The 24939-nt window shown below is 46.2% G+C and overlaps 1 protein-coding gene across 2 annotated transcripts in view; it reads left to right on the top strand.

The window, feature by feature from the left end:
* The window catches only part of GNAS (GNAS complex locus), a 179131-nt gene that overhangs the window by 8070 nt on the left and 146122 nt on the right, over positions 1 to 24939 (top strand). The window lies entirely within an intron of this gene.

Here is a 24939-nt window from a genome sequence, read left to right as displayed (position 1 = left end):
ACTTGGGTACTATGACGTCCTGTGCAAGGCCAAAATTTGATGTTCACCCAGTCTTCTCCCTGCCCTCCCAAAGGCAGGTAAACAGGAGCCCGTGTGACAGGGTCTTACAGCCTTCTTCCCAAAGCTGGGAAAGCTCAGAATAGGACTCTAGGACTCTATCTAACGTAAGATGTGCCATGAAGGGTATTTGTATAGTTCTAACATTAAGGCCCATAGCTCAGTGGCAGAGCATCTGCTTCTCATGTGCACAAGGTCACAGGTTCAATCCCTGCCATCTCCAGATAGGGCTGGGAATGCCCCACTCATCTGAAATAATAATAATAATAATAATAATAATAATAATAATAATAATAATTTATTGAAACCCTGGAGTGCAGCTGCTAGTCAGTAAAGACAGTGCTGAGCTAGATGGGCTAGTTGAGTCGACATAAGCTGCCTTTCTCTGTTCCTGTACTTGGGGGGAAGTGCAACCTTTTTTGAAATAAAAGCAACAAGGGTGAGGTTGATTAATTTGCCATTTAGATTTCTGTGACGTACCTGGAGTTCCTTAAGAGAGTTCTTGCCCCTCTCTGTACCTTGGCCACCCCCATGGGGGTCATTAGGAAGACCAATTTGGCTGGGCCTCTCAGTGTCCTACCTTTAGCACTGGGATTAAACACACAATAGGTAAAGGTAAAGGGACCCCTGACCATTAGGTCCAGTCATGACCAACTCTGGGGTTGCGGTGCTCATCTCGCTTTATTGGCCAAGGGAGCTGGCGCACAGCTTCTGGGTCATGTGGCCAGCATGACTAAGCCACTTCTGGTGAACCAGAGCAGCACACGGAAATGCCTTTTACCTTCCCGCCGGAGCAGTACCTATTTATCTACTTGCACTTTGACGTGCTTTCGAATTGCTAGGTTGGCAGGAGCAGGGACCGAGCAACGGGAGCTCACCCCGTCGCGGGGATTCGAACCGCCGACCTTCTGATCGGCAAGCCCTAGGCTCTGTGGTTTAACCCACAGCAAGGGAGCATTCCAAAAATAGAGAGCTGTCACAGAAAAGGCCTGTTCTCGCCTTGCTGCCCTCTGGACCTCTCATGGGGGAGCTATACGAAGAAGGGCATCAGATGATGATTGCAGGGTCCAGGTCAGTTCCTATGCAAAGAAGCAGATATTGGATGAGTTTTGTTATTTTTGCATGGTTTATGCTGTATTTTATTGCTTATTTCTTTTTTGTACTGTGAGCTTTTTTAAAAAAGATGGGCAGTGCCCAGAAAAGTAGCTTCCTTATTTATTCATTTATTTACTCATAAGAGCATTTCTAAATTGCCAAGTCATTAAAAACACACACAAAAAAGCCCCGAACTCATAAGACATCGTAAAGTTATGCAACTGTAAAATACCGAACAAATGACCCAACACTGAATCAAATTAATTCTCTAAAAATGCTTGGCGAAACAGACAAGTTTTCGGCAGAGTTGTGGGTGCCTGTGATTTCAGCGAGACTGAGAACAGTCTTCTAGAATACTTGTTCCATTACACTAGAAACCTTAATTTGCACTCAACGCCTTCCTTTGTGTAGAAACTGAATCAATATGTGATAACTGTCAGATGGTCAGGAGGGCTTCCCCAGATGATCACAAGGATCTAGCTGCTGTATAATCTGATCTGGCAAGGCAGTCCTTCAGGTAACGTGGTCCTGGGTTGTTGAGGGCTAGCTCTCTACACTAACAGTAGTACCTTGAATTTAGTTCAGCAACATACTGGCAGCCAGTACAGTCATACCTCATGTTACGTTTGCTTCAGGTTGCGTACTGCGACAACCCGGAAGTACCGGAAAGGGTTATTTCCAGGTTTTGCCGCTCGCACATGTGCAGATGTGCAAAATGACATTACGCGCATGCGCAGCAAATTGCGACCTGCGCATGCACAGATGCGGGTTGCGTTCTGCTCATGTTGCAAACGGGCCTCCGGAATGGATCCCGTTCACAACCAGAAGTACCACTGTATGTTGATACAGAGATGCTTCGTCCAAAAGCCAGACTGCAGCATTCTGCATTATAAAATAAATGTGATATTGCTGGTAACTCTTCCTTAATTTTGGACATCCCCATATTGATGGTAATGGGTGGCAGAATGCTAGCAGTGAATTTCAGAACCTGCTTTTAGAATAAGGCATTTTTTAGAGCATTTTTTGTTTATAGAGTGCTGCTAGATCAGTCCAAGGATCAAGGGTCACAGCTATTGGTTTGCACGTTACCTCAACATTTGTGTGGCACAATCCGCCAGCCATTTCTTCCTTGTTCTTTGTTCAGCTGAAATATATTCTCCCCGAGCCACCCACAATTGTAATGAGTGGATTGGGTTGTTACTTGTTGCTGTGCAACCATAATGGTTTAATATATGGCTTCTGAGTTTGTCGGTTTAACATCTGCTTGCCCAATAGCCAAACTAGAGGTAGACAATCTGTCAACCCAGGTTAGAGTCACATAGCAGGACTGGGAAATATGCAACAACAAAACTGGAATTAAAAAAATGTTTGAAGCCTATTTTGTTATGTTGTGGGTTGACATAGCAGACGACACAGCAATTTCTCCAAAGCAGCTCTTTATTTTGTAACCTGGAATAGAAGTGCCTAGCAAACAGCTCAGCCGGCCTGCTTTTATAGGCAGCCGGCTGTCAACATTGTAGCAACAACAACCCAGAGTTTCCCGCCTAAAATAACTGACGTGGACCTGAGTGAAAACTATCTACAGACCTGAGTGAAAACTATCTACAGTATCCCCCTGTTGGCCCAGGGTGAAACTTCACTACATAACACCCCTCCCCACTGAGATAAGGCGTTAGTTACAATCGTAATGGTTTCCTTATATACAGCATGTGTAATGGTTCAATTAGGCACAAAAGCATATTGGTTACATTTCCCATACTTAGACCAACAGTGATACATGTCCAACAACATAGTCCTTTAAATAAGTTGGGTGCTTGGAAACTCTGCCAGACCGCCGGGGACTGGTAGCCAAGTCCAGAGGGCCACACAGTTCTTGCTGAGGCTGTGGTGCGACCCTAGGTGGCGTTGAAACCAAATCCCCTGGATCCGCTGCTGTGGGTGGAGCCTCCGCAAGTGGAGTGGTCTGAGTCTGTGGTAAGTCTGGCAGACCCTCTGAAGTGGCTTGGTTTGGCTCCACGCTGGCAGTTTGCGAGGGAGGTGTAGGTGGAGCCTCGCCATCTGTAAGTGTCTCTTCTGGAGCCAGACGGAGCCGATCGGCAGACCTTAGCGATGTGGCCCCTTCTGGAACACTTCCTACAGATGGCGTCTCTGAATCGACACTGGGCACGGGAATGGTTGCCTCCGCAGCCGGCACATTCTGGTTGGCCCTTGGACTTCTGTTGGAACTTCCTGCGCTCCCGCTTTGTCTGGTGCACGTCATCGTCTTCACTGGAGGATGCCTCATCACTGCTGGCCTCTTCATGATGCACCGGAACTGGCTTCCTATCAAGACGCGGGCTGCTGGACTTGCGGATCTCCTGGGCGGAGCGTTCAGCAGCTTCTGAGGCCACAGCCTCCTCAATGGCTTTCTGTAGCGTGAGGTCTGGCTTGGCGAGGAGACGCCATTGCAGATGGATGTCCCGGACCCCGCAGATGATTCGATCCATCAGGGCATTGTCTAAGTCTTGGAACTCACAGTGCATTGCAGCCTGTCGCAGGGCGGTGGTGTAGTTGTTGATTGACTCCCCCTCTGCCTGGTTCCGGTGGTAGAACGCATGGCGGGCAGCAATCTTGGACGGCTTTGGTGCGTAGTGGTTGCGGAGCTTCTCTTGGATCGTGTCCCATGGTGTTGCCTGGACTGCTTCAGGCGCAACCAATGCTCGGGCCGTCTCAAACACCTCAGGCCCACAGAGGCTGAGGAATAGGCCCCACTTCCGCTCCTTTGATACTTCTGTCAGCTCGTTGGCTTGGAGGTAGCAGTCGAACCGAGCGAGGTAGGAGTCCCATGATTCAGAGGCTGGCGCAAACGGCGGTAGAGGCACAAGTGAAGCCATGATTCCGATGCCGGCGTGAAGGGCGATGGATGGAACACAGTGCTCTAGCCAGAACAGTCAGCTCTGAATTGGTTCTGTCCAGTGATTTCGCTCAGTGATTTCGCTCTGTGATTCAGCTCAGTGATTCAGCTCAGTTCAGAGGCGGGCCGCATCTGGCTGTGCTCTGATGTCCATCGATCCCATCCTCGTCGCCAGTGTTATGTTGTGGGTTGACATAGCAGACGACACAGCAATTTCTCCAAAGCAGCTCTTTATTTTGTAAGCTGGAATAGAACTGACTAGCAAACAGCTCAGCCGGCCTGCTTTTATAGGCAGCCGGCTGTCAACATTGCAGCAACAACAACCCAGAGTTTCCCGCCTAAAATAACTGACGTGGACCTGAGTGAAAACTATCTACAGACCTGAGTGAAAACTATCTACAGTATCCCCCTGTTGGCCCGGGGTGAAGCTTCACTACATAACATATTTTAATGGGTTCTGCTGTGGATTAAAACCACAATTTTTTCCCCCTCGTCTAAGTCCACTTTACTTAAACTTCTGCTCTTGTTTAAAACAGGTACTTTTTCCTATCAGTGAATCTCCATTCTCACTGGATTCAGTTTTTTCCCTTTTCTATTCCTAAGCTGCCTCATATGAGAGAGATCAAGAATGCGGAGCCCTCAAACATTCCATAGTACATTCATACAATGAAGGCACTTTCTTCAAACTTCCACCATTGTTTTAACCCCCCACCTTTCCCCTCTCAATGTCCCGCCCATGCTATGGCCTCTATTGTTGTGTAACCTGGGTTCACTTTTGCTCCCCCAGCCCACCATGACTTCATGCAAACCCAGGATTGTAATGAGGCGTTACAAATCCTCTGGGGGCTGCACGGTGATATCCTTACATTTTTATTATATAGAGAGAAAAGTTTAAAGGGAAACGCAACAGGAAGTTTTTGAAACACAGATTTTCTTTTTACTTTAGCATTTCAATAATTTATTTTTGTTTGTGTATATAAAGAAAACCTAATTTTTAAAAGGCACTAAGAAACACACAATTATTTTTTTTTGCTCTTTGCTCTGTTTTTTGTTTGCTTAAATGCACTGTATTTATACACCGTGTTAATCGTTTTCATAATTTTCTCACACACTGCCCTTGAATCTTTGGGGGAAGGGCAGCTGCAAAATGTTAAATAAACCAAGAAACAAAGAAATATATTATGAATAGATAAATTTAGAAGAGCTTTGTGGAAAAGGGAAATTCTGCGAGTGGTTTCATGTACATCTCAATTCATGCGACTACTGTGTCGGCTTAGGAAAGAAAAGCAACCTGATAAGTTCTGTACTCTGCCACATGCAGTTAAAAATATTATTTGAAATATAAACTTCCTTGTCTGTAGACTAGCTCTTTGCACCACATTACAACAGCACAAAAGTCACTTCTCCTGCCTTCGCCCTCTAAGTACACTTCAACACTGCTCCATCCTGAAAATTATACAGGGCATATGTCTTAAATGTTTACTTTGACTCCATGCCTGGGACCAAGTTCCATGTCTTTCCAAGGAAGTTCTCTAAGAAGACGCTCAACAAGAACCCGAACCTTGCTGAGCAGAGTTAGGTTTGAGAAAAGAAAAGGGACTGGAGCGTATAGTTGGGGGATGCTCAGTCATTTTTTGTAACTGAATCCTCCCTTTCTCATGCAGAGTAAATGTGTGCTTACGCAGGAAGAAAAATCGCTTTACATAATACTTATGTGGTTGATCTCCTTTCCTGTTGCTGAAAAGCTAATGATGGACTAGCCATGAACTGCTCCAGCGCCAATGCATTTCCATTCATTCCAGTGGAGCAACAACTATGTAAGATGCAATTTTATCAAACTTCCTAATGGTAAGGGCTGTTCAGCAGTGGAACAGCCTGCCTCAGGAGGTGGCCAATTCTGCTTCGCTGGAGCTGTTTACACAGATGTTGGTGGGCCACCTGTCAGGGATCCTGTAAATGAATCCAGCATTGCGGATGCTGCACTGAGCAACAGGTTGGAGGGAATGATCTTCAAGATTCCATCAAACTCTGAAACTCCACAATTCTTTGACATATCTAGCTCATCTAACTAGCAGCCTAACCACAACCCCTTTTCTGTGTTCATTGAGAGGCATGGCAGACACACAAGGGCGGCCGTCTACAAACCAAGCGAAAACTACAGTTCTCCCATATTAACCTGCCCAGGCTTTGAGATCTTTGCGTGAGCCTCTTCTCTCAGTCCCGATACCCTCACAGGCATATTTGATGGGGACATAGGAGAGGGCCTTTTTGGTGGCTGCTCCCAGACGTCAGAACTCCCTTCCTAGAGAGGCTAGACTGGTTCCCTTTTGGTTGTCCTTCCTCTGGCAGGTGAAGACTTTTATTCTGCTTTTGGGAACTCACTATTTTTAAAGGAAAGGGCTTCTTAGAATGCTGTGCTGATTTTACTATCAAGGCTTAAATAGCTTTGCTTTAATAGCATTTTCATTCAATTGTAGCTGAATTATTTTGAAACTATTCCACCCGCCCCCCCCCCCCCCAGCTTCCTGTGTTTTATTCATGGGAGGCTTAATTTTATTTTTAGCCTTGTTGAGTCTGGAAAAAAGTCAGAAAAAAGAAGTATAACAACAACAACAACAACAACAACATTATTTGGAGACTGGCATAGATTGCCATTACTAGGTTCACTTTCCACCTTCTTATCTCCTTTGCCCTAATCCTGCCCCTCCTTTGGCTGCATGAAGTTGCTGGGGAGTGGATTATGGTGATATCCAAAGACTTCCAAATCAGCTCACTCTGTGAAACATTGGAAGGAATCCCGAGTTAACCTTTTCTCGCAGGCGAACTTTTTCCTTTCTAGCAGGAGGTCATGTTATTTGGAACCCAGAATTGCATTTGCAGGAAGGAGGGTGGCCGGCTGCTTTTTGCATTCCTTCCCGGTTGCAAATCACGGCAGATCTGAATTAGCTGGGTAAAACCTGCTATGGGATCCGGCATTTCCCCTTGTGATATTTGGTAGCTTCTGACTATAACAATGTGGTGGCAATAATACGGCGTGGCTGGGAGTCAGATTATTTCTCCTTTCGTTTTCCCCACAGCAGCTATAAACTGGCTGCATTGTTCTGTGAAGAATGCTTTTGGGAACAGCAGCCTAATCATTTAGAATATGCCTTATTGTGCACCTCAAATCTTCCACTGCTCCCTCAAAATATTGCATAGTTAGTGCATGCAGAGACACACTGGCAAATCAATAGTACAGTGGTACCTTGGGTTACATACGCTTCAGGTTACATATGCTTCAGGTTACAGACTCTGCTAACCCAGAAATAGTACCTCGGGTTAAGAACTCTGCTTCAGGATGAGAACAGAAATCGTGCTCCGGTGGCACGGGGGCAGCGGGAGGCCCCATTAGCTAAAGTGGTACCTCAGGTTAAGTACAGTTTCAGGTTAAGAACGGACCTCCAGAACGAATTAATAATAATAATAATAATAATAATAATAATAATAATTAATAATAATAAATTTTATTTATATCCCGCCCTCCCCAGCCGAAGCCGGGCTCAGGGCGGCTAACAATAATCAAATAATCACACATTCTAAAAATATTTCATTATAAAAATTAATTAAAATCAAATTAAGTACTTAACCTGAGGTAACTCTGTACTGAACTCCACATAACCATGAGAGGGCAAGATAAAGTTCACCCACAAGCCTGTTATGCAAGGACAAAGGCTTGCACAAGGAAACTTCCCCTTGTTTCCTGCATGAGCCCAATGGCCTCTTCAGATCTTCTCTGGAGGAAAAATGGCACCAAAGAATTGTAGAGTTGGAAGGGATCATAAGGTCATCTAGTCCAACCCCCTGCAACGCAGGAATCTTTTGCCCAATGTGGGGCTGGAACCCACGATCCTGAGATTTGAGTCTCATGCTCTACCGACTGAGCTATGTCCTGCTTGTGTTGAAGAAGGAAAAAAATCCATAAATGATTGACTAGCCAAGAAATTATAGGAAAAAGAATATATAAGTCAGACTGTGCTCAGTTTGTATTACTGATACCCTTGTGGTTGACATTATTCCCCAGGAACAAAGCATTCTTATTCCTCTGCCCTTGCCCCTGCTCCTGGAGCCCATACAAACCCGCCTTGCGGTGGTTCATTTTTGACAACTGTAGCCCAAAGCGATGCAAATCTTGTCTCAAATCAATTCGCCACACATTTCTCAAATCATGACACTTCATAAGATCTTGGATTTCCCCTACGGGCAACCTTTTGAATAAGGCAGTGAACCAGAGCAAAGGGGTGAATAAGAGCAATGCATTGATGAGTTCCTAAAAGGAGTCTCTGTTTACTTTGGGGCAAACAGAAGTTGCAGTTCCGCCTCAGTCAAAGGATGCACACCCGAGTCTTCTGCACAGCCGTAAAAATGTCTCCCTCCCCTTGCCCTTGCCAAAGGCTCTTGAGATCATCACAGTTCATGGGCTGAACTACAACTCCCAATGAACAACAACTCCTAGCATCCCATGCATGTTGACTAGGGCTGATGGTAGTCCAGCAACATCTGCAGCGCCGCAGACAAGTCTGTTCTTCTTGGTCTTCTGGATACGGTGCCATTTCCCGGAAGAACACAGACCTGAGACAGAAAGGGGTTGCCAGAAAGGCCTCCCGTCAACTTGGCTGGGAGGTGGTGATTAGCAAAATGAGGACCCTGTGAAAAATCCAGCCTTTGAGGGGGGCAACGGCTTTCCAAACTGCCAGCCCTGAGGCGAAAGAGGTTCATGAAGGGAGCTGAATTTGTGGAACGGGTTTCCTTGCAAGGCATGCCAAAGCAAAGAGTGTGTGCGTGTCTCTCTCTCTCTCTCTCTCTCTCTCTCTCTCTCTCGTGTGTGTGTGTGTGTGTAGCTGTGCACACACCTTAGATGTAAAGCACCAAGAATCCTGGGAATTGTAGCCTGTTAATTTCTGTAGCCAGGAATTGTAGCTCTGTGAAGGGTAAACGACAGGATTTTTTGGGTGGCTGGGGGGGGAAAGACATGTACCGTATTTTTTGCTCTATAAGACTCACTTTTTCCCTCCTAAAAAGTAAGGGGAAATGTGTGTGCGTCTTATGGAGTGAATGCAGGCTGCACAGCTATCCCAGAAGCCAGAACAGCAAGAGGGTTCGCTGCGCAGCTGTTCTGGTTTCTGGGATTCAGAATATTTTTTTTCTTGTTTTCCTCCTCCAAAAACTAGGTGCGTCTTATGGTCTGGTGCGTCTTACAGAGCGAAAAATACGGTACTTTAAATGTGCCTTAAATGTACAGGTGGATGTGCAGCCTGTGTCAGGGGCAGCATTAGAAGTTGGCATCATTGGGCACCTGGCAATGTTCACAACCCAGTGTGGGGCTCAGTGCCCGTCCCTGGAGCCTCCTGGCATTGCCGCTTGACATTCCTTCGCCAAGGGAGAGCAGTAAAAAGGAAGATCCATCACCTTTAGGATGTCTTCTCTCTGGGAGATATAGTAGCAAATAAGTGGAAAGAGCTGTAGCTCAGTGGAAGAACATCTGCTTGGCACGTAGAAGGTACCAGGCTCAGTCCCCGGCATCTCCAGGTAAGGCTGAGGAAGATTCCTGCCTGAAACAGTGCAAAGCTTCTGTCAGTCACTGTAGACAATGTTGGGCTAGAAGATAGACCAGCCTAAGGCAGTTTCCTGGGTTGTTAATGGCCAGCAGCGACTGGACAAGGTGGGTGTACAGCAAGTCCATTCAGGGAGGGGCCTCCACTCAAAGCATCCTTCCCAATTCAGACCTGGGCCAGCCTGCAGTTGGCACAGGGACCAAGTCTAGCTCACCTCCCACCAAGGCCACCTTGATGTTGTGTCAGGAGCCGGAGTCAGGTGTAGGTCAGTGGTGGGGGGGGAAACCCCACTGTGTCAATGAAGTTAACTCTGTATTCACAGAAACCAAAAACAGCAACTCTTCCCAATGAGGCAGTTGCGAGGAACGAAAGTCCTCAGCAGCCTAAGTCCCCTCCTCTCCAGGGTTTTCCCCCAAGCGATCGGAGACTGCATCTGTGCTGCAACCATTCTCTCCTCTGCTGTTTTCATATCTCCGCCTCCTGGCTCCCCTCCTCTCTAGCCTCTGAGTCTGGACTGCCCTCTGTCACAGCCTCTTCCCACTCACTAAACCCTGTTCCTTCTTCACCTCCTCTTCCCAGTCCTGAATATCCCAGTTTCGGTAATGCTCTGCTGAGCCCTTGCCTTGCTGACACGTAACAGAGCAGGCTGGGGTGTGGCAAATCATTTGCCCACTGTATTTTGGGGGTGGGGTGGGGCATTTCATCTTCTAGTCTAGGGGAATGAATCCTCTCCTCTGTTAATTTTGTGAGAATCCCCTTTTTTCATTTCTGTTTGAGTGACTATAAAACACAAGTCATTTTTGTTTGGTGGATTATTCTCAGATAGCATCAAATTTTCCACTGGGCCTCCTTGCAGAGTGCCTCCTCGGCTGCCGTTTTAAAACTTTTATTATCGATTGTAAAAGCCAAATAAACTTTTTAAGGTTGGCGTTCGGTCCTGCTCTGATTGTAATCATAACAATGCTAATATATTTCTTTTTAAAACCTGCGATAAATATTGAACCTTTTCCTTGTGAAAATAGTGTTTGGATTTATGGTCAGATGATCTCTGGGTGAATGCCACACAGTGCAGATAAAGGCATGCAGTCTGACTTCTCCTTTCCTCCGAGGTGTTCAAGCCAGTGTATATAGTTCTCTCCCTCTCCGTTTTAACCTTACAACAACCCTATGAGGTAGGCTAGGCCCAGAAACTGGCTGGCTCAAAGTCACCCAGTGAGCTTTGTTGCTGAGCTGGGATTTGAACCCTTCTCTTCCATGCCCTAGTCCAACACACTAACCACTACACAGTGCTGCTGCAAGTATGTCTTTAGGCATATTGATCAAATAGCATCTGAACTAACAGCTGCAGCCAAGGATCCCTGGATCCAGGAAAGCAGGGCGGGCCTCCACTTCATTTACATACCAAAATTATATTGGCCTTGCACTTCAGTGCCATGCATTCTCCCACAAGGAATCCTGGGAATTATAGCTTGATGAGGGGTGCTCTGCTAAAATACAGTGGTACCTCGGGTTAAGTACTTAATTCGTTCCGGAGGTCCGTTCTTAACCTGGAACTGTTCTTAACCTGAAGCACCACTTTAGCTAATGGGGCCTCCTGCTGCTGCTGCGCCGCTGCACGATTTCTGTTCTCATCCTGAAGCAAAGTTCTTAACCCGAGGTACTGTTTCAGGGTTAGCGGAGTCTGTAACCTGAAGCGCCTGTAACCCGAAGTACCACTGTAGCTGTGCTTCAAAGAACTACATTTTCCATAGTCACTGGGGAGGGGGAATGGGTGCTTAGAGCCTTAGACTAGTTTTACCTATAGTGTACCTATGGAAGTGGGGTCCCCCCCAATGCGGCATGTTTACTTTGCCTCTAACACCCCTCTGGAGTGTAGGGTACAAATGGGGAGCTGCCTACTTCCAGATGTTGTTGGACAACAGCTCCTGTCAGTCCCTGATGGGATTCACTGGTCAGGGATGTTGGGATTTGTAGTCCAGTGCAGGGCCGCAGATTTCCCCTGCATGTCTGTTGTTAAGGCATCTCTAGAGACATTTGTGGTGGCATTCTGACCCACCTGTTGCTGTTGCAATCTATGTAGCGGCCCAGAGCGCTCGCAGGCTCACGGAGAACAGGCGGACAGGTATTGTCCCCCCCCCCCTCTCTACAGTGGTACCTTGGGTTACAGACACTTCAGGTGACAGACGCTTCAGGTTACGGACCAGCTAACCCAGAAATAGTACCTCGGGTTAAGAACTTTGCTTCAGGATGAGAACAGAAATCGTGTGGTGGCAGCGGGAGGCCCCATTAGCTAAAGTGGTACCTCAGGTTAAGAACAGTTTCAGGTTAAGAACGGACCTCCAGAACGAATTAAGTATCTCACTCTTGGGTTGTGGGCCCAGTGATACTTACTCTGGATACTGGGCCCCTAGGGGCAGGTTTGCTGCCTCCCTGCCAAGAGTGCTCTGCTGAAGTCTCTCATATAAGTGAATTACTGCTAGCAAATGGGGTACACTCTAGTGAAAGAGGAGCAGGAGAGGAAGTGTGGCATAGTGGTTAGAGTGCTGCACTAGGACCCGACAGACCAGGGTTCAAAACCCCGCTAGGCCATGAAGCTCACCGGGTGACCTTGGGCCAGTCACTGCCTCTCAGCCTGACCTACCTCATGGGGTTGTTTTGGGATTTAAGGGAGGATGCGTGAACCATGTACACTGACCTGAGCTCATTGGACAAGAAGGGGGGATCCAAATGCAATCAGCCAATTGTCAGAAGATGACACCGAAATCTCTGTATTATAGGGGGTTCTTTAATTCCTGCCATTACGGTTCATTATTTCCTGCAATTAACGGTACATTCCAAACATAGAGGAGGGTTGCAAAAAAGAAAAGTACAGGGAGAGCTTTCTTCTGTAAACCCAGATATGAGCAGAGTGTTTTTCGCTGTCCCTTCAATTTATCATTTCTTCATGCAAATATTATGGGATGATAACGTGTCACAGCCTTGAATGTTTTTGTGCTGGGCAGCCAAACATCTCTTCCTTGTTTGGAGCAGGAGCAGGGCCGCTGTGCAGGAAAACAGGACTGCTGACGGCTCTTTGCAAGAGTGGACTATAGATAGCTCAGGACAAAATAGCATTCCTCAGCAGAAGCTGACCAGACCAACCGTTCCTCAGAAGGAGTAATTATAAGTATTGCAGCAGTGCCACCAAGTGTCGGGACAGTTGAATGTCTCTCACGAGCTGCTACAAGAAAATAAAAACCTCAGGGAGAGCTCATGGAGAAGAATTTCACGCTGGGCTGATGATCCGCATGTGAAATTATGAGAGAGGGAGAGAATTGTTTCTTCCTCCCCCCACCCCCCAAATATGTGCTTATGGGATCAAGATGCCCCGTTATTCATTTCAAAGTACAGTTGCTTACATTAATTTAACTTGTGCACATTCAGCTTTGCATGTATGGTGATAAATAAATAAATAAATAAATAAATAAATGGGGAAAGTGACTCTGGCAGTCCGCCTGGCCATTGAACCTAACACATTCGGTCTATTGGCGGTTTTGGCTTGAGGCGCGATTTGCGGAACGTAAACCCTGTGTAAGTTGCAGATTTGCTGTAGCTAAACTTACATAGTTGTTGTTGTTGTTTAGTCGTTTAGTCGTGTCTGACTCTTTGTGACCCCATGGACCAGAGCACGCCAGGCACTTCTGTCTTCCACTGCCTCCCGCAGTTTGGTCAAACTCATGCTGGTGGCTTCGAGAACACTGTCCAACCATCTTGTCTTCTGTCGTCCCTTTCTCCTTGTGCCCTCCATCTTCCCCAACATTTCCAGGGAGTCTTTTCCAGGGAGCCTTCTCTTCTCATGAGGTGGCCAATGTATTGGAGCCTCAGCTTCAGGATCTGTCCTTCCAGTGAGCCCTCAGGGCTGATTTCCTTAAGAATGGAGAGGTTTATTCTTCTTGCAGTTCATGGGACTCTCAAGAGTCTTCTCCAGGTCCATAATTCAAAAGCATCAATTCTTCGGCGATCAGCCTTCTAGGCGTTTATCTGCTGGGATAGTTTGTGTGTTTCTGTGTTGCCTTTGGCAACCCGATGCCCTCCAGATGTTTGGGGCTTTGTCTGCCAGGAGCCCCAGCCGCCACAGATGAGACAACAGAAGAAACTGGAGGTTGCAGGAGGGGATGGGGATAAACGGGAAGAAAAATGTGTTTATTTTGTGTTGCTATTTGTCTTCAAGAAAAAAAAGCAGAGAACCCCACCAGTGATTACCTGTCTTCCTTTGCTGCCTACTGCTTGTGAGCCATACCTGCTGCCTTCCGGGCATTTTGAGTGGGGTTGTTCACCCCGATGCATTGCAAGCATTCCTCCTGTTACTCAGAGCAAGCATCCCATCTCTCCCATGTATAGCAGACCCTTCCTTCTGCCTTGTGATTTCCGGCCTGCAGCGTTCTTCTGTCTGCTTCTTTATGGCCAAGCCTAGAGTCAAACCAGCTTGGTTTATGCTAGAAGCAAAGCTTCGTCAGCACTGCAGAAATGATTAAGAACCTGCTTACATCAATGGCCCTGGGACGCGGGTGGCGCTGTGGGTAAAACCTCAGCGCCTAGGACTTGCCGATCGCATGGTCGGCGGTTCGAATCCCCACGGTGGGGTGAGCTCCTGTCGTTCGGTCCCAGCTCCTGCCCACCTAGCAGTTCGAAAGCACCCCTGGGTGCAAGTAGATAAATAGGTACCACTTTATAGCGGGAAGGTAAACGGCATTTCCGTGTGCTGCTGTGGTGCCACGTGACCCGGAAGTGTCTGCGGACAGCGCTGGCTCCTGGCCTCTAGAGTGAGATGAGCATGCAACCCTAGAGTCGGTCACGACTGGCCCATACGGGCAGGGGTACCTTTACTTTTACCTTTAACCATGGTTTAGCCTTGGCACAAGTGAAGCCTTTAACCACGGAGAAGGATGAACAGAGCAGGGAGTGGGGATTTGTGCTGGAGAGGAGAGGGAGCCCCAGAGCCTCTAGCCGTCTTCTGATCTTCTAACCATGGTTTAGAGTTTGGCAGAGTTGTATCGACATCAAACCAAAAAGAGCTCGCTTGTAATGGCCAAGCTGGGAATTTTTGGGTTCGAATCTTGCCTAGGCGGCTATCATCTTCAGGCAATTCTGTGTGCAATTCTGTCCTCCCTTACAGGGTTGTTGTTGTTAAGGATTCCTGGGATTAGGTATCTGAAGTATTGGTTGCAAAAGGAGTGGTTTTATAAGCCACTTTGAGCGCTTCTCAGGATTATAAAGCAGTGTGTAAGCATTCTAAGCAAGCAAAGTGTTACATAACAGGGATGCTAGCCTCTGGGCCATTGCTTGATTTGCTCCCTCTCCTGCCAATTTTATCTACAGCACCTGCCTGATTCTGATGGCAATCGGAGAATATTAAAGCAGGCATGGTGTTGGGATGGATGGAGATGTTTAAACCTACCTGCCCAGCCCAGCACATTGGTGGAGATGTGAACTGCCTCCGCCCCACTTATCAAACTGAGCATCTGATGAACAGGAAGCGTGGCCAACCCCATCCCTTAGCAGACCTCCACAGATCAGCTGCAGAGGGAGGGAAAGGTGTGTGCACACTCACAATTAGCCACTGGTATGGCGTTCAGCCCCCGGAGAGCTGGCCAAGGGTGGGCCAGAAAGAGGTAAAATGCACAGTATTTTGCTCTATAAAATGTTAAGTTGCTATTGAACCCCATAATAAAACCCACAATTTAAAAAAAAACAAATTATGAGAACAGTGGGCGTACAACAATCTTAAACTGCAGCGTGAAGATTAAGACCAATTTGATATGTGTGGGTGTGTGCATTGGTAGCTGTTTGTCACTTGACTTAACGTGCCCAGCCAAGACTGAAAAGCTCATGTTCACATCCAGTCACCCCATCACCCTTAATTCCATGGTAAAATATTCCAAAACAGTTTAGACAAGCTCCCGCATTTCAGGGCTAAAAATAGGCCTGAGCACTCCAGGTGATCTGCAACTAATTGGTGTTTGCTGTTTGTGCCAATTAAGCGCAGGTTATAATGCAGCCCCTGACTCAACTAGTTGCCGTTAGCTTTCAGAGAAGGAAGGTGTTCCCGTTTTAATTAATCTGCTTGAGATGCGGCTTTGCCACATGACGACGCAAGCATCTGGGGTCACTTCTGTGTGGGGAAACTGTGTGGACACGTGTGTGTTTGTGTGCGACACACACATCGATTATAGGTGTGGAACATCCTGCTACAAGAATGCACCAGCAGGTAAGGGCCTTTTTTTTTAAATCACAGAGTGCGGTGTATGTGCTTTGGGAAATCTTCCTTGGTAAAACCAACCCTTTTGGACAACAGTTGGATCCTGAACGCCTTGGTACTCAGACGTTTTGGCTCCTGAACGCCGCAAACCCGGAAGTGAGTGTTCTGGTTTGCAAACGTTCTTTGGAACCCGGACGTCCGACGGGGCTTCCACGGCTTCCGATTGGCTGCAGGAGCTTGCTGCAGCCAATCAGAAGCAGCGCTTTGGTTTCTGAATGTTTTGGAAGTCAAACTATACGGACATCTGGAACGGATTCCGTTCAACTTCCAAGGTACGGCTGTAGTTGGATCTCAAAATACCATGCTCTAAACCATGGCTGGGCTGGCTGGGGGCTGGTAGGAATTGTAGCCCAAGGTGGAAGGCACAGTGCTGGCAAAGACAGCCGTGTCTGCTCACAAGTTGCATTGTCATTGCAACACGATCAACGATTAAGGTGCTCCCAGAATGCACATTGGCGCTTCTTTGGAGATCAAGGGAGATCTGTGCATCTCGGGGCGTTGGATGGGATGCACATGGGTGGTGTAAAGGAAGTGTGAGCTACTCACACTTTTTTGTTGTGTTCCGCCTGACGTTTCCCTGTGTCTGCATTTGCTCACCCTCTTGATGATAGCGTTCCCGAGTTAGTAGCTCCTTAGTACTGTCTGTCTCTTCCACTTCTTCTGAAAACAGCCTATAGCAAGGGTGGAGAACCTCTGGCCCTCCAAAGACTACATCTCCCATCATCCCTGGCCATTGGCTATGCTGGCTGCACCTGATGAGAGTTGTAGTCCAAAAATATCTGGAGGGTCAGGGGTTCCCCTTCCTTGGCCTACAGGAATATCGGAGTTGCCTCCTTCCAGCAACTCCTGTAGCCAAGGTGGTGCCACACGTATTGCTCTGCTTTCCGTGGACCACATCAGCGTAGCTGAGAGGGGGGGTCTTGTCATCCGGCAGCCAAGGACCCCATTACACACTGCCCAGGCTTGCACCTCGGGGAGGTCACTTTGGTGCTACTTACATAGCGATTTGACTTCACCCCCAGAGGGACACTCCATTGCCTGTCAAGACTGACTGGTGCCTGTGGAAGCAGAGCATAGCCATCATGGCTGGGAACCCTCGATGGCTCTCTCCTCCACAAATTTATCTAATCCTTTCTAAAAGACATTTAGGCTGGTGCCCATCACTGTCTCTAGTGGCAGTGAGTTCCATCGTTTAACCAGTCACTGCCCGAAGGAGTATGGTGGTACCTTGGAAGTTGAACAGAATCCGTTCTGGAAGTCCGTTTGACATCCAAAACGTTCGGAAACCAAGGCGCGGCTTTCAATTGGCTGCAAGAAGCTCCTGCAGCCAATTGGAAGCTGCATCAGACGTTCAGGTTCCAAAGAACGTTCACAAACCAGAACACTCACTTCCGGGAGCCAAAACGTTCAACTTGCAAGGTGTTTGGGATCCAAGGTACGACTGTACTTTCTTTAATCTGCCCCGAATTTTCCAGAACTCAGTGAATGACCCCAAATTCTGGTGTTATGAAAGATGGAGAAAAACTTTCTCGGCTCGCTTTTTCTGTGCCCTGTGTAATTTTATGAACTTCTGCCCTGTCACCTCGTTCTCATCTTTTCTCAGAAAAGTCCCAAACGCTGTCGTCTTTCCTCATAGGCGAGTCTCTCCACGAGAGGACCCACCTGCAGTTCTATAAAATCCAGCAGAAGGGAATCGGGGCCGAGGGTGGCTGGGTGGCCCCTTTAAATGCAGCATGAGCTCAGGTAGATGGAACGCAAGGGAGCTCTCCCCTTCCCCATTGCCCAGCCCGCTCCAGGGCATGTCCGGCCAGTTATAAATGGATCATGAGTTGCTATTTTTAGCCCAAGAGAGGATTGTAAATATAAAAGGGTATAAAGTGCAAAACGTAGCAACAGTGGTGTTTGTTTGCTTCATTTCCCTCCCGTCCCCCTTCTTGGCAGGAATGCACTCGGAGGGAAAGATGAAAGCTGGAGTGAAAGGAGATTTGTTGGGTGATCAAAAGAGGACTTTGCACCCTGCACAACTTCCCCATCCTAAGCCCGCAAGCGGCCTGGGGCAGTGTAGGGTGGGGAAAAGGGGACGGTTTGTTTTTCCTGTATTGTTTGGAGAAAGTAGCTTGCCAACTCTGATGCAAGGTGGAATTTATTTAGTTTCTGGGGTTTTTAAAACAACAACAACAACAAACCTCCAAGGGAAGGGGGGAGTTCTGTTTGTGAGAGGGGAGTAGAAGGGGCTAGCTTGGGGTGGGGGGAGATGGAGAAAGGGAGAGTGCGAAACTGGCGGGTAGAAGGGAAAGAGGGAAAAGATGGAGAGTCAATAGTTCTAAAGCAGGAGAGAAGGGTTCGGTGCCTCCTGTTTTGTGCCTATTAATCTAGATTAGGGGCCAGCAACTGGACGCCCAAAGGCAGCTGCCCCAAGGCAACTGGTATTTCTTGGGCCAAATTTGATCAGTAAACTCAGTGTGAAAGCAAATGGATCATTTTTTCCCATTTAGATGCTTAGCCCTTGCTCTGAAATTGGGCTTGGGAGAAAATTGGTTCTGTTTGTTTCTAGCTGAATTTGGCTGCAAACAGCCCTGATTGGCTCTAGGTCAGTAACGTCACTAACCCACTCATCCCATTCTCCGTGGAGCAATTTTTAAACATTTTGAGATTTTTTTTCAGTGCTTTGAGAATAAGTCCTTCTAGATTTAGCAGTATAGAAATTTGTGTTATTTTTTTGCATCTAATTTTTTTTAATTCTGCTTTTATAAAAAGAGAGATAAATGCAGTGCTTTTTTATAAAAAAAAGTTTAGGGGTACTCTCATTTTGACTCAAGAAAATCACAATTTTATATTTCAAATCGGGGGAAATAAATACAGTAAATGGACAAAAGTACAAAGATTCACAAAATGTTTAGGGGTATGTGTACCCCTGCATCCCCCCAGAAAAAAAGCACTGGATAAATGCATTTTGAATTGAATTTTGCGTTTGCACAACAAATTGAATATAGATGCATGCTTTAACACTTGAAATAAGGCAGCTGCCCTTTCTGAAGCATGTGGAAGGGGGAAGTCATGCTACTGAGTTTTGGCATTTGAATTGCTGGCCGATATGTCTATCTGGCACAGCGAAAATGGAAGCCCTTGGCTCAAGCTTTGGGAGGGAAAAAAAACAAAGTGAGTCCCGATTTGCATTTATATTTGCATGCACCCAGTTCTTGCTTAGTCTTGGTATTAGAAATTTTACCGTGGAAGTTCTCCTTCAGATTACAAATGTCTCTACATTTGCTTTCTCTGCACCGCTGAGCTTCAAGTAACATACACAACGCGGCGAGAAACATAGATGGCATTCGTGCCATGGGTGACTTTCCCCACAAAATCCTGGGAACTATAGTCTACTCCTCACAGAGCTACAATTCCAAGCACCCTTAGCACCCAGGATTCTCTAAACATATGCCACACCTGCTCTAAATGTCTTCTTCTTCTTCTATCACTCATAGCCGAGTAAGATTGTCTTCCATAAACACGGTTTTAACAATGAGTCCATAAGTGACTGTGGAGGCCAATTCTGGATCTACATGTCCTTCCACAGTGGGGACATTGGTTTCCAGGTGAGAGTTGATCACGGTGTGGATTTGCCAAGCGTGCCTTCCTCTTAGCACATTTCTTCTAAATGTATGGACCCAGCTGGACCTAGACCATTGGCCTGTCTAGTTCAGCAGTTCTAGAGCAACAGGCAGCAGTAGCTCTGTACATCGTGCAATGGGCAAGTGCGTCTAGCTGTTAACCCGAAGACTGGTGGTTTGAGCCCACCTGTGGGCAGGATTCCTGCATTGGAGGGGTTGGACCAGATGACCTTTGAGGTGCCTTCCAACTCTACAATTCTGTGATTCTATGTTTTCAGGAAGGGGGATATTTCCCAGCCAGAGAGGGAGCCTGGGCCCTTCTTCATTCCAAGCGAGGTGCTTGGCTGCTAAACCTTCAGCCCTTAAGCCTCGCAAGTAGAAAACACAGTTATTGTTGTTGTTGCTGCTGCTAATGCTGCTATTTAGGCAGCTGGGTGACCAGGTTTCTGGGGGGTGGGGAATCCATCCCTGCCTAAATTGGATTTAAGAAATCCGGCTTCACCTATTGGCACTATATGTGGGAAGACGAACACCCCTTTTTTCAAGGGGGCTCGTTTCCATTCCTGAGGCTGAACGGATTCTGACGTGGCAGGGAGAAGAAGCTCCTTCCTCGGATCCCCATTTCAGAGGCCGTGTGAGAGGAAAGCGATGTTTAGGTGTGGGGAAAGTATTTCTGAGGGGGTGGAACTGGAATTGTGGTTTGTTTGGCCGAGGCATTGTAAGGAAAGTATGCATGAATGTCCGAGAAAGAGAGAGCAGCTAGTATGTATTGTTGAGGGGCTGGGAGGGGCTGTGTACACAACATGCCTTCGAAGGACGGAATTTCCCCCCCAAAATAATCCTTAAAGGTGCTGGGAATTGTAGCTCTGTGACTGATACTACTACCCAGCATTCTTTGGGGGAAAGCAATGCCCTCGCAGTGTCTATGCAGACATTATGCGAGGGAGAGTCGAGAGAGGAAGAGACTCTAGATCTCTGGGTTGTGGGTTCGAGCCCCAGGTTGGGCAAAAGATTCCTACATCACAGGGGGTCCCTTCCAAATCTACAATTCTGTGGATAAGAGTTAAGTCAGGCCTCGCCAAGCTGGCACCCTTCACGTCTTTTGGACTGAGGCTGATGGGAGTTGTAGTCCCAAAATGCCCCGAGGGCTTCAGTTTGGCAAAGGCTGAGTTAAGCCAAGGTGCTGTGGGATACCGGGGAGGCCTGCCATGTGAGAAACGGATTAGAAGAAAAGGGAGAGGTGTTTTTTTTTGGGGGGGGGGACAGGAGGGAGGGATGCGTGACTGGGAGAGTTTATGTGGGAGAGGGAGAAGAGGAACAGCGAGTTGCCTGGGTGAGGTCAGAGTTCAGCAGTTGTTAAATAGAAAAAGCACACACACACACACCCCGCTGGTGTTTCTAAAAATAGCAAGAGCTGGTTTAAAAATAGCAGCTGTTGAAAATAAATGTGTGGTACTTTTGTGAAACTCCCCAGGGAACGCTTTTCCTTCTGATCCAGTCCTGTCCTCATCCATGGTCCTGCTGTAGGATGGGGGCTCCCCTCCCTCCCTCCCAAAGGCAAGAGCCCCCTTTCTGTCAAATTAAACAGGCTCAATTGAGGCATTGTACACGGCAGGGAGAAAAGTTGAGGCTTAAAAAGAAAGAAATCTTTTCTTCCTCCCCCATCCCGTCTACTTTGGTTTAATTTGTTTTTGAGCTACTGAAGGGGATATACAGATAGGTTTGGTCGGTTTTGTTCTACTTTAGATCTTCTTGCCGGGAAAGATGCTACTTACTGATAGTACATTTCAGATAGGCTTGGGGGTTGTTACTTTATTTTATTTTATTTTATTTATTTTTAGAAAAAGAAGAATTGTTTTGAAATATTTTCTTGGCTTTTATTAGGACCAGCTTGGAATATCATTTCCCTTCTCCCAACATTTCAACTGCGGGAGAATAAGAAGGGGAATGGTATTAAATCTTTTGCAGGATTTGGTTTGCAGAGCGGATTTCTGAGGGAAACCTTGAACCTTCTCCATCTTCTGATTTCGAAAAGGGGATGGGAAAGAAAAAAACCCCGCAACCCTGTGTATTTAAGGGGGTGCAGAGAAGAAAGCAGATCTGCTTGCGTGTGGAAGAGAGGGAATGAAAGTTTCAGCACTACCTCTGAGTTTCTGAAGCCAGTCTACTGGGCAGTTAGAAAATGGCAGAGAGACCTTGTTGAAACCCCCTTTTAGAATAACAGGGTTGACCGGCCCCCTCCCTTATAGGGAGAGGGAACAGTCAATCACAGAAGAGTAATCTTATTATTTTTTAAGTGAGATATGGGTGGAATTAGAAGTGAGGAAACTTGATAAGGCAAGCTTGGTGGGGGGAGAAGGGGGGGTTGTTAAGAGGCTTGGGGAAAGGGCTGTCACTACATCTTGGCAGAGATTTGCAGAGAACTGACTGTCTCCCTCCCCTCTTTCCCCCCAGTTTAGGAGGCAAACCGGGTGCTTATTTTGACTGGGCTAGATAAGTGAGGCAAAAACATGCAGGGCTCGGGCAAATAGACACGCTCCCAATTATGTAGCAGCTCGGTAAAGGGGGTGAGAAATTGCTTTTGGGGTTTGGGGGGGGGGCTTCTACTTCCCAAGTTTTGCACAAGTAATATCTTGAGCATGGCAACTGCCTTCCAGACCCCCAGTTTGGGAGGCATTTAAACAACTTGGAAGTTTTGCGTTTCGTTTCGTCTCCATGTTGACTTTTCAAGGCATCCCGCTTCCTAAGCCACCCCGAACACTTAAGCTAGAAAATAAAACAATATAATGACAGCTTTGGAGAACAGAGAGAACACAGACCCCCCCCCCACCGCCTCTGAATTACTGTGCTCATAACTCTTTTCTTTCCTATTTACTGAGACCCACAGGTCTTTCCTGAGATGTTTGAGTCCTGGCATCTTATTTCATTTCTAGGGTTTCTCGAGCAATAAGAACTTTTCCCAGCCTGATGTAATAATAATCAACAAGGGAGTGTGTGAGAAATTCCAGACAACATATTCCTAGGAATATTCTTAAAATGTTCATAGTGCTGTGGTTTGGGTTGAAAAACAAACGAAAATGAAGAGAGGGTTCTCTCCCCCTTCAAAGGCATTCCTGTTAGCAATGCTTAATATTCACTGGATTTTAAAACTGTATTGTATTGCTAAAACCTAATCCCAGATGAACTTGCTTCCAGGTTAGTTTGCCTAAGAATGCAGCTTTAAGACAGAAGGATGAAGTAGCGAGTGTTAGCATTTAAAGAGCTTAATTATTTGATTATTAGTTGCATGATTATTTCTTTTTACTTTTGCTTTCGAAGAGAATTGTAGATTCCTATGCTTTTTTCCATAGATTTTTTTAAAAAGTTATACATACAAAGACCAGTAAATCATTTCATTACATGCAGACTAAATGTGTGTGTGTGGGGGGGGGGTTGTATTTTTATATTCAGGAGGAAGAACATACACAATTATGTATGTTTTTTTTTTATTATTAAATTGCAGCAAGCAGCCCCTTGGAACTCCTGCATTCAGTTCTTGCTAATAAAATGCAGAGATTTACGTTGATGAATCCAAGCTGAACATTCCTTTGTTAAAAAGAAGGAAAGGGAAAGAGAGAAAATATAATTGCTATTATGGAAAGATATCATATTCTTTCCCCCTTGGCACAAGAAGCAAAAGAAAGGGATGGATGGTTGTGAGCTGGATGAAGTCTTTCTGCTCATTTAATAATCAACTCATATTAAGAATAAATGACTATTTAATGGGCACCTGAACAACATTTTGCACACCTATATTTATTTGCAGACTACATCTGTATACACATCTGAACCTATTTAATGGTACCAGGGCTGCTCCAGAAAATATCATTCAGACTTTTTTTGAACAAACTTGTTCAAACTTTTTTTTTTAAGTAGCTACTGTTATTGTTGAGGAAACAGAGAGTCATGTACAAAAAATTAATATATTTATGGCACTTACACAAAAATAAAATGAGTCATTGTCTTAAAAATATATTTGTTATTCAGCCCAATCCTGTAGATGTTTACTCGGCAGTAAGACTCATTTTGTCCAGTGAGCCTTACTCCCAAGTAAGTGTGAAGAATGTTGCAGCCTGTGAGTCAGGGCAAATTACAGGTTTCCAAAGAATTAGACATTCTTCCCCTTCCATACTCACCTATCCTTGGGGAATTCTATGTGAGGTTCTGGATTTCATTTTGCAACATCTTTTCTATGACATGTATATTGAATCTACTTATAGTGCCCCACAATTGTAAAATGTGCTGAGGAGAAAACTGTGCAAAGAACAAACAGAAAAAGACCTTCTCTCTCCCTCTCTCAGCTAAGACATCCACCAGTTTTATATGAAAACTGCTTGCTCATTATTTTTTCTTTATTAAGGAGCACGGATAGTTTGTTACTTCGGTCATTGCTTTTGTTCAGCATCTTGGATGACACACGTATGTCTGTTAATCCAGCCGTGAATTAAAGCAGAACAAATCTCAAAGCAAATCACAACACATCAAAACATTACATAAAACAATCCAGAATAAAACTAATTCAAACTTCAACGGAAATATTTCAGATCCTCTCTCTAAAGTGGCATTTTGCTTCCCCCTAGTTGCCAACTGGGCACCCAGAGATCTCCATGTGGTTGCAGCTCGACCCACAAAATGCTCCTGGCACCTGGCTAATTTCTAACACTTCTTCAACTTATGGAGTGAGACCGAGACATGGTTCAGGCACAGCTAATGCTCGCAGCCTCACTCTTCCGATAAATGTGTTTATATTAAACACAGAAGTAGAACACCTGAATAAGGCTGCTCTCTGGGTGCAGCCCTTTGTCTGGGTGGTGGTATGGAAGTCCTACTTGTGATTCTTCAGTAGCTCATTCCACTGATAAATGTAAGTAAGAGAGATGCTACCCAGAGTGTTGGCATTATCACTTCAGTAGGTGTATGGTAAGGAAGAGAAAGAAGCTGCTTCATTCCAGCAAGCTGGTTTGGGCTCAGTATTCCCAACACAGACTGGCAGGAATTCGCAAGGATTTCAGGCAGTCCTTCCTTGCCCTACCAGGATACACTGGAGACTGGGACCTGGGACCTTTTGCATAGAGACCACACGCTCTACCACTGAACTACGGGCTTTCCTGAAGTTAGCATTAGAATAAGCTGTTGCCCCTGCCATTTTCCTTTCGCCTTATGCTTTTTAAAATTCATTTATTCTTGTCTTGTGGACCAGTTAACAGAGGAGAGATCTGTCAGTGGCTATTTGCCATGGATGGCTTCTTAGAAGTTCCCTAATGGTTTAGACCAACCAAGCAGGGCTGTTGCCATTTTTTTAACTTCATACTTTGATTATGTAAGGGCTGTTTTTATTCCTGAGGGTGTGAGGAAGTT

The sequence above is a fragment of the Podarcis cretensis genome, assembly GCF_951804945.1.
Source record: "Podarcis cretensis genome assembly, chromosome: 6".
Lineage (NCBI taxonomy): Eukaryota > Metazoa > Chordata > Lepidosauria > Squamata > Lacertidae > Podarcis > Podarcis cretensis.
This window is presented reverse-complemented; position numbering and strand designations above follow the sequence as displayed.